Source organism: Mixophyes fleayi, chromosome 11 (assembly GCF_038048845.1).
Source record: "Mixophyes fleayi isolate aMixFle1 chromosome 11, aMixFle1.hap1, whole genome shotgun sequence".
Lineage (NCBI taxonomy): Eukaryota > Metazoa > Chordata > Amphibia > Anura > Limnodynastidae > Mixophyes > Mixophyes fleayi.
Window position 1 is genome coordinate 54,619,698 of NC_134412.1, and position 13,585 is coordinate 54,633,282.

Below are 13,585 nucleotides of genomic sequence, written 5' to 3' on the forward strand. Positions count from 1 at the left end.
GAAATACAGACATACCTAAAAAGTTGCATCCCTGATTTTCGACATCCCCTGGATAAATCGCAACAGCACAAAATACAGGCAGTATGACTGCCGACACTTCAAGCCGCGATACTTACATGTGCGACATTAAGGTGGAAATGAGAGGACCCACCGGTTGTCTAATGTAGATGCCATACTAAAAATTAGACAGCCAGTGGGTCTCCTCATTGCATTCAGAATTATGTACCCCAGTCCATGCAATAATGCAGTCCTCAATCAAAGGAGGAGAGGTAAATTCTATAAGTAGAGAAATCTTAAAAATCGAAAAAAAATTTTTTGTCCATCAAATATATTTCAGAACAGTTGGTACCATATTGTAAAATTTCTATTTAGGATGTGAAGTATTTTGAGGCCAATTAGTTTTTCTGAGCTATTTTAAGGACTCTTGTTCACTCTTCAGACAGGATTAATGTGGAACACTTGTCTTCTATAAGAGGCACACTATAGCGCCCCCCCCTCCCCAAAGCTCTGCTTTTTACTCCATAGCATAAAAAATAACAAAATCCTACAACATTATGAACATGGCATTTACCCCTTCCCAAAGTGTCTGTAACACGCTTTTAAGAACTGTAATTATGAGGACAGGATTAGGAAAATAGGAACAGAGCTTAGTAATTGTCTGAAATGGTTCATAGCATTATGCCAGAGTGGTTGGCATTGCTGCCTCACAGCGCTGGGGTTGTGCATTCAATGCTGACCAGGACCATATGTGTACAGTCATGGCCAAAAGTTTTGAGAATGACAAAGTATTGGTTTTCACAAAGTTTGCTGCTTCAGTGTTAGACTTTTTTGTCAGATCTTGCTTTATTCATGGCTGTGTTCTTGGACAAAATTGTGAGTAAGCTCACTCCCTTGGCTAAGAAACTACCCCACACATGAATGTCATGCAAACAGTAAAGCATCCTGAGACCAAAGGACTGATGGTAGCACTCACCTTTCCTTTTCCGGACATGGAAGAGCGTGACATAGTTTTGCATAGTGTACATCACTGGCTCTGTTTGCTCTAACAAACATACCCTTTCTGTTTGCTGAGAGGAAATCATGTAAGTTTACAAAACTTTAAACTACACAAGTTTTTACCTGGTTTAAGCTCAACCTAGGTGCATAACTGCGCCAATGTTTTATTCTGCTTGTATGCTTTCTCTGCATCTTGTCAGATAAATGCCTCCCTTTGTTACATATCCCTCCCCCTAGCGCGTCCAAGTAGGGGGACGCGGACTTTGGAAGGAGCGCATATTTTCGTGACAATGCATCTGCGTTCTTGTGCAGAATCCCAGGTCTATGTTCTACTGAGAACTTGAAATGTTGCAGTGCCAAGAACCAGCGGCTTACCTTGGCATTTACCTCCCGGTTGTTCTGCATCCATCTATCTCAATGGTGCATGGTTTGTTATTAAGGTGAACTCTCTGCCTAGGAGATAATAGCACAGAGCTTCTGTAGCCCATTTTATGGCAAGACATTCTTTCTCCACAGTGGCATAGTTTTGTTCCCTTGGAAGCAACTTACGACTTAGGTACAGGACAGGATTTTCTACTCCATTCTTCTCCTGTGACAAGACTGCACCTAAGCCAACACCAGAAGCATCAGTTTGGAGGAAGAACCTCCGGGTAAAATCCGGTACTTGTAGAACTGGGGAGTAACAAAGAGCTAACCGAAGATCAGACCAGGTGGTTTCTGCAGAATCAGACCAGGTTAATATATCTGGACAACTTTTTTTTTTTTTTTTTTTTTTAAAACATGTCTGTAAGTGGAGCAGCTCTAGTGGCAAAGTGGCTTACAAACCGCCTGTAGTAACCTACTAAGCCTAAAAAGGTTCTTAACTGCGACTTTTTTTTTCTGGTCTTGCCCAATTTTTGACTGCCTCCACTTTGCTACCCTCGACCAACAACGTACCCCAAATATTTGGCTTCTCTCATGGCTATGGCACATTTCTCTGGGTTAGCTGTTAACCCTGCTGACCTTAATGAAGCTAAGACCGCCTCCATGGCTAAATGTGATCCCCAGTCTGGGGTATAAATCACTATATCGTCCAAGTAAGCGGCTGCATAAGCTGTGTGAGGTCGTAGCAATTTATTCATGGCCCTTTGGAAGGTGGCAGGTGCCCCATGCAACCCAAAGGGTAGGACTTTATATTGATAGAGACCATCAGGGGTGGAAAATGCAGTCTTTGGCTTGGCCGTGGAGGTCAGGGGAACTTGCCAATAACCCTTTGTTAGATCAAGAGTTGTCAAATAGTTGCTACCAGCAAGATTTTCTACCAGTTCAGCCACACGTGGCATTGGATAGGCATCAAACTGCGACATACTGTTTAGGCGCCTAAAGTCATTGCAGAACCTAATTGTCCCATTGGGTTTTGGGACAAGCACAATGAGACTATTCCACTCACTAGTGGACTCTTCAAACACATCTAACTGGAGCATCTTCTCGATCTCCTTTCTTACGTCCACCCGTCTGGCTTCTGGAATACGATACGGCTTCTGCTTTACAATGACTTCTGGCGCAGTGACAATGTTGTGTTCGATTAAGGTAGTGCGCCCAGGAATGGAAGAGAAGACATCCCTGTTCTGGCGAATCATTTCTTCAGTCTGTTGTCTCTGCTGAATGGACAAAGCTGGCTATATGGGCACTTCAGACTTTTCAATGGCAGTACTCACTACCTGAGGAGAGGTTTCCTCATCATACCAAGGTTTAAGGAGGTTCACAGGATATATTTGCTTCTCCTACCTAACTGGCGGACTCTGTAATTGACAGGACCGACAGCCTATAGAACTTTATATGGACCCTGCCAATGGGCGAAAAGTTTGCTTTCCTGGGTGGGAACCAGGACTAGGACATTGTCCCCAGGCTTGAAAGAGCGAACAACAGCACTTTTGTCATAACTTTTCCTCTGTTGTTCCTGAGCCTCTTTTACATGTTGCTGCACAATGGGCCCTATCTTTCCTAGCCTCTCATACATTTGGGACACAAATTGTACCAGATTTGGCTCCCTGGGACCTTGCTGCTCCCAGCCTTCTTTTAACATATCCAAGATACCCCTGGGCTGTCTCCCAAACAACAACTCAAAGGGACTAAACCCTGTTGAAGCTTGAGGTACCTCATGGATGGCAAACATCAAATAGGGAATAAGAGTGTCCCAATCTTTTTTTCTCTTGAGCCACTGCTTTCCTGAGCATGTGCTTTAATGTGCGGTTAAAGCGTTCCATCAAGCCATCTGTTTGTGGATGGTATACAGAGGTGTGAAGAGCCGTAACCCCTAGCAACTGGCACATGTCCTTCATCAGTTTGGACATGAATGGAGTATCCTGGTCTGTGAGAATTTCTTTGGGTATTCCCAAGCGTGTAAACATCAATACAAGTTCTCTAGCTATGGTGCTGGACTTTATGTTTCGTAGGGGAATTGCTTCTGGATACCTGGTTGCATAGTCAAGCACCACTAGTATATATTGGTGCCCATGTGCAGATTTTTCCAGTGGCCCCACAAGGTCCATGGCTATCCGTTCAAAAGGAACTTGTACTATTGGTATTGGAATGAGAGGTGCCCTGTATATTGGTTTGGGACAGGTGCGCTGACAAATGGGACAGGACCGGCAATACTTTTTCACTGCCATGTGTACACCGGGCCAGTAAAACCTAAGCAGAACTCGTTCCTGTGTTTTATCCTCCCCTAGGTGTCCCCCACAGACATGTGTATGTGCTGCTTTTAACACTAGGGTTACATGGACCTGAGGAACCATCAATTGTTCTACTTTTTCACCCTGTACAATAGCAACTCTATACAGGAAATTATTTTTGACAATAAAAAACGGTATACCTTCTCCAGGCTGGGCGGCTTTCGCTACCCCATTTACCTCAGTCACACTTTTAAAGGCGTGTTCCAAAGTGGCATAATTAAGTTGGTCTTGAGCAAAGTCCTGCAGAGGAAACAAAATTGGTATTGCGGACCAGTCCGTATCCTCACTGATAGGCGGGGTGGGCCCATCTGCGACATCACCAACCAATGCTAGTTTGGACTGTCCATGTTTCCCCGCGGGTAGATGCTTTTGTGGAACACCTGCGGTGACTCCCAGGATGGCATTCCGGTTTATCGGTTCCCAAAGATCGATGTCCAGATGTTGTGGATTCTTAGGCGGTTCCTTTAAGACCGGGCTTCCGACCGTTGCATCAGTTGCCGGCATGTTCGGCCGGATCCGCTCACTGAGGACATCATTAAACAGTGGGATGTCTTGCCCCAAAATGAGTGGATATGGGAGTTTAGGTACTATGGCAGCTACCACCATAACAGTTTTGTCTTTGAGTGTGACTGGTAGTATTGTTCTTTCATACTCCTCTGTCGTGCCATGTACGCAAAGAACCTTCACCTTGGGCAACCGAGAAGTTATGGTTTCGGGTAAGGCAGAAACCAAAGAAAGTTCACTCCCCGAGTCAACCAAGGCCAGAACAAGGTTTTGGTTGATTAGCACAGTCACCCGGAACAAAAAAGGACTTCCTCATGTGGGACTCATGGTAAAACAGCTTGGAAACGCAGGCCCAATATGTGCCACGGAACAGTCCATGGGTTCCTGTAGTTTAAGACACTCTGCCTTAAAGTGGCCTGGCTCACCACATTCGAAACACTTCAGATTAGACAGCTTTGCACCTGGCCCTCTATCCATAGCAGTTTTGCCATTGGGCCCTGTAGCAAGGACTGTCAAACCTGGCTTTTGGCGTGGCAGCGGCTTTGGCACGAATGCAGGTTCTTTAGTCATTTGCTGTAGCGCACAAAACCTTTCTACCACTGTGGAAAGTTCTTCATACGTTTGTGGGTCTGATTGCAGAACCTACCTTTGCAAATCGCGGTTCAGCCCCTGGATGCAGTGATCTATCGCCAGAACTTCAATAATCCGAAAAGGCGAATTCTCAGGCTGCAGCCATTTCTTTAAAATTTTAGAAAGCTCAGCCACTTGCGCTCTGACCGGTTTTTCTTTATCATAGTGCCATTGGTGATAGCGCTGGGCTCGGCCTGGCCCGGAAACTCCAATGCGAGCCAATATCTCAGACTTTAGTCACAAATAATCAGAGGCCCGGTCCTCATCTAGATCCATATAAGCTTGCTGAGCTTCACCAGTCAGATATGGCGCCAGCCTCTCAGGCCAATCTTTAGGAGGCCATTTTGCCCTTTTTGCAAGTCTCTCAAAGGACACCAGATATGCTTCTACGTCATCAGCTGGTGACATTTTCTGCAGAACCGGACCAGGTGGTTCATTTCCGTCATGACTCACCTGGCTTAACTGTTCCCTTAAGAGCTTTGTGTTTTCCACCTGTGCCTCGGCGACTCGTAGCATCTTAGCTTGCTGCTGTTGCTGCGCAGCGGCCACATTCACGAGGGTTCTCAGTACTTCCTCCATGTTGACATCTGCGCGGGTTGGGTAGCGGAAACTTGGTTCCCGGAGCATCCCATTCCTGACACTACTTGTGGCAAGAGCCCGCTACTGCTGAAGCACACGCGAACAACTTCTTTTTATGCAGCTTTGTCAGGATGGTTTAAAATGTATTTGACACCATATGAATTGCACAGCAAATTATAGAGACCCTAAACGCTAGCTAGACATAGACAACCTCTCTCAAGACCAGCCAGCTTCTCCAGCGTTGGTCTCACTGAACCAGGGCCGGACTGGCCATCTGGTAAATGCCAGAAGGGCCGATGGCTAAATGGGCCGGGGCGAACAGTGTTTTTTAAAAGAAAAAAAGAAGTACTTTTTATTTTCTCCAGCAGGCGGCGCACCCGTGATCACGCGTGCACCTGCGAGTGGGGAGGGGTGGGGGGGAGGGAGTTACAGAGGGCACGGTCCAGGAACTGGGCGCCCATTTTAAAAAGTGAAGGAGCCGGCGTTCCAGTGCCAAGTACATGGCAGGATGGAACTATATGCTGCTGAGGACCGCCTGCAGTGTCTGAAGGAGGAGGCATGGAGCATACAACAGGTAAGGTAACTTAAAAAAAAGAGGACTGTAATATACTGCACACAAACCATCTGGAAATGGCATTCTTTTTATATATGACCAAACACTAAGCAATAGAATTAACTGATTAGCTCATTTTTATAATGGTTATTTAGCACTGAACTTAACTGATATATTGAGATATTAAAATATACAGTTATATCTATTTTGCTTTACTTTATAAGTCAGAATAAACTTGTTATTGATATTGATTATTATGAAGTTATTGGTCTCCGGTATTTAAAGCTGTATATGAACTGTATAATCCGTCAGGGTTGTTTGTTAGTTAGGGTTAGTGATAGTCTTAAAATGTTGGTTTTAGAGCTGTACTACCTCCCAGGGCTGCTATATGTATATTTTTGTTTCTGGGGCTCTCCATTCCTCTGCCCAAAGGATTGCACGATGCCATATATAGACAGTGCACGGCCTTATTGTATACATACGATGTGCACCCTCTAACCCCACCTCTATACCCTTTGTGTCGCTTTGTCTTCGCATTGTGGGTGTCTGTCCTTTCCTTTGCCCCCTTTATGTGTCTGTCTTTCTTTGCCCCTATTATCACATGTATCTCCTCACCTTTTTCTACCATTTCCCAGTATCTGTTTTTCCCCTGTGCATCCATGTCCAATGCCACCTCTCACTCCCGCCTAAGGCTTCTCTTGTGCTGCTCCCCACTTATGGCATTCCTTACTACGCTCAATCCAGCTTTCCCACAGTCTTCAAATCTTTAGACATTCTCTGAAAACCTATCTTTTTTTTTTTTTTTTAGAGGTGACCTTATCCTCGAAAACACTATTCACATTAATACACCCTCACAACTGTCATAATCTCCAATTCGAACAACACTCGCTCCTCTTGTTCCTCTCTAATGAGCAGGGTCCTCCATACCCTTTGTTTTCAAGTCTTCATTTATTTAGTCTACCTAGTATGTCCGTTTTATGAATATACTATTTTCCCTACTGTATGGCTCTGTGGAGCACTGTGGTGCCTTAGAAATCTATGATAATAAATAATAATATTGATGCCACCTAACTGAACCTGAACCTCAAAATTCTGATTTTAATAATTTTTGATAAGCGACTGAATTATAATTTTTTTCTACATTGTGTATTAGTTAGTAACTCTCTCTTTTGTGAATTATGATACTATGCTCTTAATTTTAGACCATAGTGCCCCCTGTCTTAAGTGCCCCAGGCCCCCCAAAGCCTTAATCCAACTCTGGGGGGAGCTGTCCACAGACAGTGTGTGGTGACAGCGTATGTCATTATATACTGTCCAGCAGCCTGCAGAGCAGGCCTGGAGCTCCAAATCTCACGAGACTAAGAGCTTACCTGCTCACTCTGCAAGGCGTTCTTTTTTACTCTGATGTCAGCTGCATAGGTAAGTACAGTAGGCTGGGGGGGGTTATAATATGTCTTGTGTAGTATGATAATGTGTCTTGGGGGTGGCATGATAATGTGACTGGGTGGAAGCCTGATTTGTCTGCAGGGTGGCATAGTGTGTGATTTGTCTGGGGGAGGTATTGTGGTGTGATGGGTGATGTGGCATGGGGTAGCGTGATGCAGGATGTGGCGTGCTGTGTCTGAGGGGTGGCGTTATGTAGCTGGTGATAAATATAATATTTTATTATAATGTATGTATTTTATACTGTGTGATCTGTGTCATGTGCGATGTTCACTTATTGCTCGGTTTTCCATATATACATTTTCCAACAGGTCCCAACATTCCAGGATCTATGCAAGAATCCAGTACCAGGTTGTAAAAGCTGCAATAACTGGTAGGTCAGAGCAACACCATTTTAATACATAATGGGGGAATTCAATTAGCTGCAAAGTGAACATCTGCGAGACACTTTGCGGCTGAAATTTGACAGAAATCACTGTTCATTTTTCCTCTCAAGGAAAAATAAGCAGAGATTTCTACCGTAATTGCCAGCAAAGTGGGCTGCGCGATACCCATGTATCACATCACCAGCAATTGAGTCTCCCCCAATTTGTTATGCCACGCCACATATTGACCACGCCCCCAACATTATGCGAACACAACCCCTTCACCGACGCCGCTGCACGTCGGTATACATCTCTCTTCATGTGCATCTGTGGGGGAGGGCAAAATTTCACTGTACCCGAGCCCCAAATTTCTCTTGCCAGTCCTGTGCATACCATTATCTGATACTGGTGCGCCCTATGCTGCAAATAGAGAGTCAAGCTGCACGTAATACATTAATATCTCACGGGACACCATATAACAATGAGCTTTGCAAAATGTACTGTAATTATTATTAATCTGGAACAGAGCTGGGCCTATGTGCTTTAAATATAGCAAACAAATGGATACATACATATAGCGCTGCCTTCACGCACAACAGGTGTATACTTGGGGATGGATGTGTATATGAATATCTTCTAGATGATTCCCTAAAAAATAGGGTAATGCATACAAAAGACCATAATAGTGTAGTATATCAACATGACGATATGGCAAACATGAAAGCAACAAGAAGAGTTCTAATTATTCCCGTGCATACATAAAATAGCGTGCACCCGTGTTGTCATTCAATGTGGAAACCCTGTTGGGTATATGCTTACTAGAACATAGATGTAAATGCGCCCGTAGACAAGATTAAAGATGTGGACCCAATTCCGGCTTTGGCATCGATATTCCGTATAAATAGAAGAACATAAAAGACAATCTAGCGCATTATCTTTTAATATATAAAATGTAAAATCAACATGTGACTCATACCAGACATCAGCAACAAGATAGCGGGGTAAGTGTTAACAACAGTGTCTCTCTCTGCAAGCTGTTCCGTCCGTTCGTGTCCAAATATTCACAATCCAAAAAGGAAATGAAGATGGAACCAACGCGTTTCGACTTGTAGATAAAGTCTTTCTCAAGGTAAAATATGACCAGCCGTGTCCTCCTTTTTATATTCGTATCCGATATAGTTATATATATATATATATATATATATATATATATATATGTGTGTGTGTGTGTGTGTGTACATATATACATATGTGCACTGTCCACCCCGAGCAGCAGGAAGTGGGAGATGTTTACACTCTATGACAGAAATATGGGCGATTGATTTCTGGCATATAGTAAATGATGATGATGATGGCAGGCTTTCCTTTATCTTTTTTTAAAGGTAAAGCCTTCCAAGGAGGAGATGGCAATAGCCTGAGTGTGATTCCCCCTCTAGGACCCGTACAGAGGACAGACTCCGAGTAAATCTCTCTGTCCCTAGCAGCATTAGCCGCATTCAGAGGGGTGCCGCCTGACCCAAACCCCTTGGTTCTGTATGTCGAAACCCGGGGATGCTGCTATAAAGGTCCTTTCTGAACTTCAGAAAGGATTTTTTCTAGCGGCACTGGTGCGTGCCCATTTTAAAACCAGTACCATATGGCGTTAGTAAACAGGACTCTCCATCACTGTTTTACACTACAGTGAGGAGGAATCCCCTCCAGAGCTCTCCCACAACAGTACAGGGGATGAGAGAGGTGTACCAAGGGTTCCAGCTCCTTCTGATGCATATGACAGACTCCTGCTAAGGGTGTTAGTACAAGCTGCAGTACTAGCTCTTAAGTAAATGGGATTTTTATACTCATGATAAATCCTTTTCTCTGATGCCATCTGGGGGGACAATGCTACCATGGGGTTGTAGTTGGAGAGTGAGGGAGTAGGCACTTAACTAGTCAACTCCAACATATCCTTAAATTCATTTTCATACCATCCAGGTCCTTAGGTAAGACTGAATAAAAGGTGCCATGATTTAATTGTCTCAATACCTCTAAGGTAATCTTCCTTGTCTAGGATAACCACTCCCACTCTCTTATCAGCCGGTTTAATGACCGGAACGAGTTGCCACATAATTTATTTATGGACAACTTTTCAGTTTTGGACAGATTAAAGTTTCCCTCATTCCATGTGAGAATTTCCATTGCACAATTTCTAAAATCATTCACTACATTCTTGTAGAAGATATGAAAAGCAGGTGATTCTGATTAAAAAACTCAGACTTGATAGGAAACTCTTCTTATTTATGTCAAATATAGGGCCCAACTTTTCCTATGAAGTTTCCTCCTTATTAATTTCCTCCCATAGACCTTCCAATATTGACAGACAACCAACATAATTAGAACCTAGAACAGGCCTGGGCAACCTGTGGCTCTTCAGGTGTTGTGAAACTACAAGCCCCAGCATGCTTTGCCAGTAGATAGCCAGCTAATAGATGTAGAATATTTAGATTCAGTTCAGGGTGTTTCCTTTTTATTTTGGAGACAAAGTACCTTTTCCTACATAAAGACACAAAGTGTTTGTGTGAATAATACCACTTTCCTACAGGCGCCCCGGCAATATCCCGGGTTTTTCAAGGCGTGTTTTTTGCAGGGGCTCGGAGCGTCCCAGCTCAGAAACACCATTCATACTGCACCTCGGACCCGGGAATTTCCGGGGTTGACCCCATTCATACTGCACAAGTCTGTGCCCTGGCAATTTGTGTGAGTCATCACTAGAGCACTTTTCATTGGCTGAAAGCTGTAATATGAAAAAAAAAAACTCTCTCTCGGATTTTGGTGCAGTATGAATGGGGTATAAGTAAAAGAAATTGTGACTCATACAATGGTTACAATGTAAACATTTTGAAAGAAGATTCAATTGTTGCCTGTCTAGTTTTTTTTTGTTTTTTTATATACAGGTTATAAACATCTTTCCTTATCTCTGGTATAGGTGCTTGATTTTTTTGTTTCTATTGTATTCGAAAACATAAATTTTAAAAATAAAACCTCTGAAGGGGTTAAATAAACCCTGTACTAAATACCCTCTCCTCCCAATAATAATACTTGAGCAAAGTGCCACCACTGGGACCCCCACCATTTACTGTATTTAGCAGAATTCTGACAGGCACAAATAGCCAAGACCTCTGTTAATCACTTTCACTGCAGCTCAGCTCTCTCTGTATTAGAAGAGATTTAACAGTTGCTCTAAGAATTTCAATTAAAGCCATTTCATTGACTGAATAGTGGGGGTTCCAGGGAACAGACCCCTACCAAAGCAATAATCTTGGCAAGTGAGAAGATTTAGTATCTATACACATACATGCAGATATATGGGTGATTTGATACCACCAGGGATCCACTATCAAACATTATTATATGGTGGAATCAATGACATAATTAAACTAAATAGAGACCCTCCAGATGAACAGTAGCATTAAAACAATTCTATTGCTTATTGCTGTTACAGTAAGACGCTTGTCTGAAACGACACTCACCCCCAGGTGGTGTATCAAAATGGCTGACTTAACCCACATGTGTTTATCTTGCAGACATGTATTTCTTACTACTAGTAAAAGAGGATTTATACTTACGATAAATCGGTTTCTCTGATTCCATCTGGGGGCTACTGCTAACCATGGGGGTAGAGTAGGGTAGGGAGGAGTCTGGCACCCAAATGGTTAATCTTTTGCTGCTGACAGGCATATCCCCCCGCCCCTTCCCCAAAGAACTCAGTTTGATTAACAAAGCCCTAGGAGGACAGGCCAATCAACCAAGATACACAAAACACAGAAAAGAGGGGGGAGGGGGGAATGCAGTGTCCCCCAGATGGAATCAGAGAAACCGATTTATTATAAGTATAAATCCTCTTTTCTCTTTCATCCATCTGGGGGACACTGCTAACCATGGGGACTTACTAAAGCAGTCCCTCGGATGGGTGGGACCGGTCTGATCGCCCCGCACGTAGAGCACTACGGCCAAATGAGGCGTCCTCAGACGCAAAAACATTGAATTGGTAGAATTTTGTGAAAGTATGGACTGAGGACCAGGTAGCTGCCCTGCATAGCTGGTCCGCTGAGGCCCCGTTTCGCGCTGCCCAAGACGCCCCAACCGAACGGGTAGAATGGGCAACAATACGCTTCAGCACAGGACGCTTAGTACGGACATAAGCCTCCCTAATTGCTAGGGTAAGCCACCTAGCAATTGATTGCTTAGACGCAGGCCATCCTCGTCTAGCGAAATCAATAACACAAATAGAGAATCTGTCTTGCGTATCTTTGCAGTTCTCTTAACATATATCCGGAACGCCCTAACGACATCTAAACATTTACTTCCTTTTGTTCCCATAACCTGAGGATCCTCTCTGAATACCGGAACTACTATTTCCTGATTAATATGGAAACCCAACACCACCTTAGGGAGGAAGGATGGAACAGTCCTTAAAACTGCCCTATCCTCATGAAAGACCAAATAAGGTTCTTTATAAGATAAGCTCAGAGACCCTCCTAGCTGAGGCAATGGCCAGCAGGAAAACTGCCTTTCAAGTCAAGAAGCGCAATTCCGCTGAGCGAAGTGGTTCGAATGGAGGCTCCTGCAACATGTCCAGGACCAAATTAAGATCCCAAGGATCCGTAGGATGCACGTAGGGTGGCTGGATGTGAAGCACTCCCTGCAAGAAAGTTCTAACATCCGGAATCTCCGCCAGCCGTCTGTGAAAATACACTGACAATGCTGACACCTGAACCTTTAAGGTTCCCAACCGGAGACCCGCATCCAAGCCACCCTGCAAAAAAGCTAGAAATCTAGCCAGACAAAAGGATTTTGAATTGCAAGATTTCTTTTTACACCACCTTATATACACATGCCAGATGCAGTGATAAATCCTAGCCGAAACTGGCTTCCTGGCTCGTAGGAGAGTGTCTACTACACTCACAGAGAACCCTCTGGCTCTCCACAGACTGGATTCGAAAGCCATGCCATTAAATTCAGCCGGACTAGACCCTGATGTAAGAACGGTCCCTGGGCAACCGAACCCCTTGACCTACTGCTACCAGAAGAATCTCTGGGAACCATACCCTTCTTGGCCAGGCTGGAGCTACCAGAATGACTGGTCGATCTCCCTGCCTGACCCTTCGGAGGACCCTGGGAATCATTGATATGGGGGGGAACAGGTATCTTAACCTGAAGTCCCAAGGCATTGTTAGGACGTCCACTGCCACAGCCAGTGGGTCCCTTGTTCTTGCGCAAAACTCTGGGACATTCCTGTTGACTCTTGACGCCATCAGGTCTCGATCCGGAAGTCCCCATTTGTCCACCAGCAACTGGAGTACTTCCGGATGCAGAGCCCACTCCCCTGGTAGAACTTCGTGCTGACTTGGATAGTCTGCTTGTACGTTCTGTTTCCCTGGGATAAACACCGCTGACAGCGCAGGCACGTTTCTTTCTGAAACGTGATCCTCATCGCTCTTGCACTCCTGGTGCCCCCTTGTCTGTTTATGTATGACACTGCCGTGGCATTGTCGGACTGAATGCGAACCGGCCTTCCCTGTATCACACCCTGAGCCCTCTGCAGTGCTTTCAGGATGGCCATAAGTTCCAGCACATTTATGGGAAGAACCGACTGTCTCTCTGACCACAGAGCCTGCATCCTTAGGTGAAGGACCACTGCCCCCCAACCACTCAGACTGGCGTTTGTGGATACTAAGATCCAGGCCCACGGGGCAAAGGATCTGCCCTTTATTAGGTTGTCCTTTAACAACCACCAGCTGAGGGATTTTCTCGTCTCTAGAGAT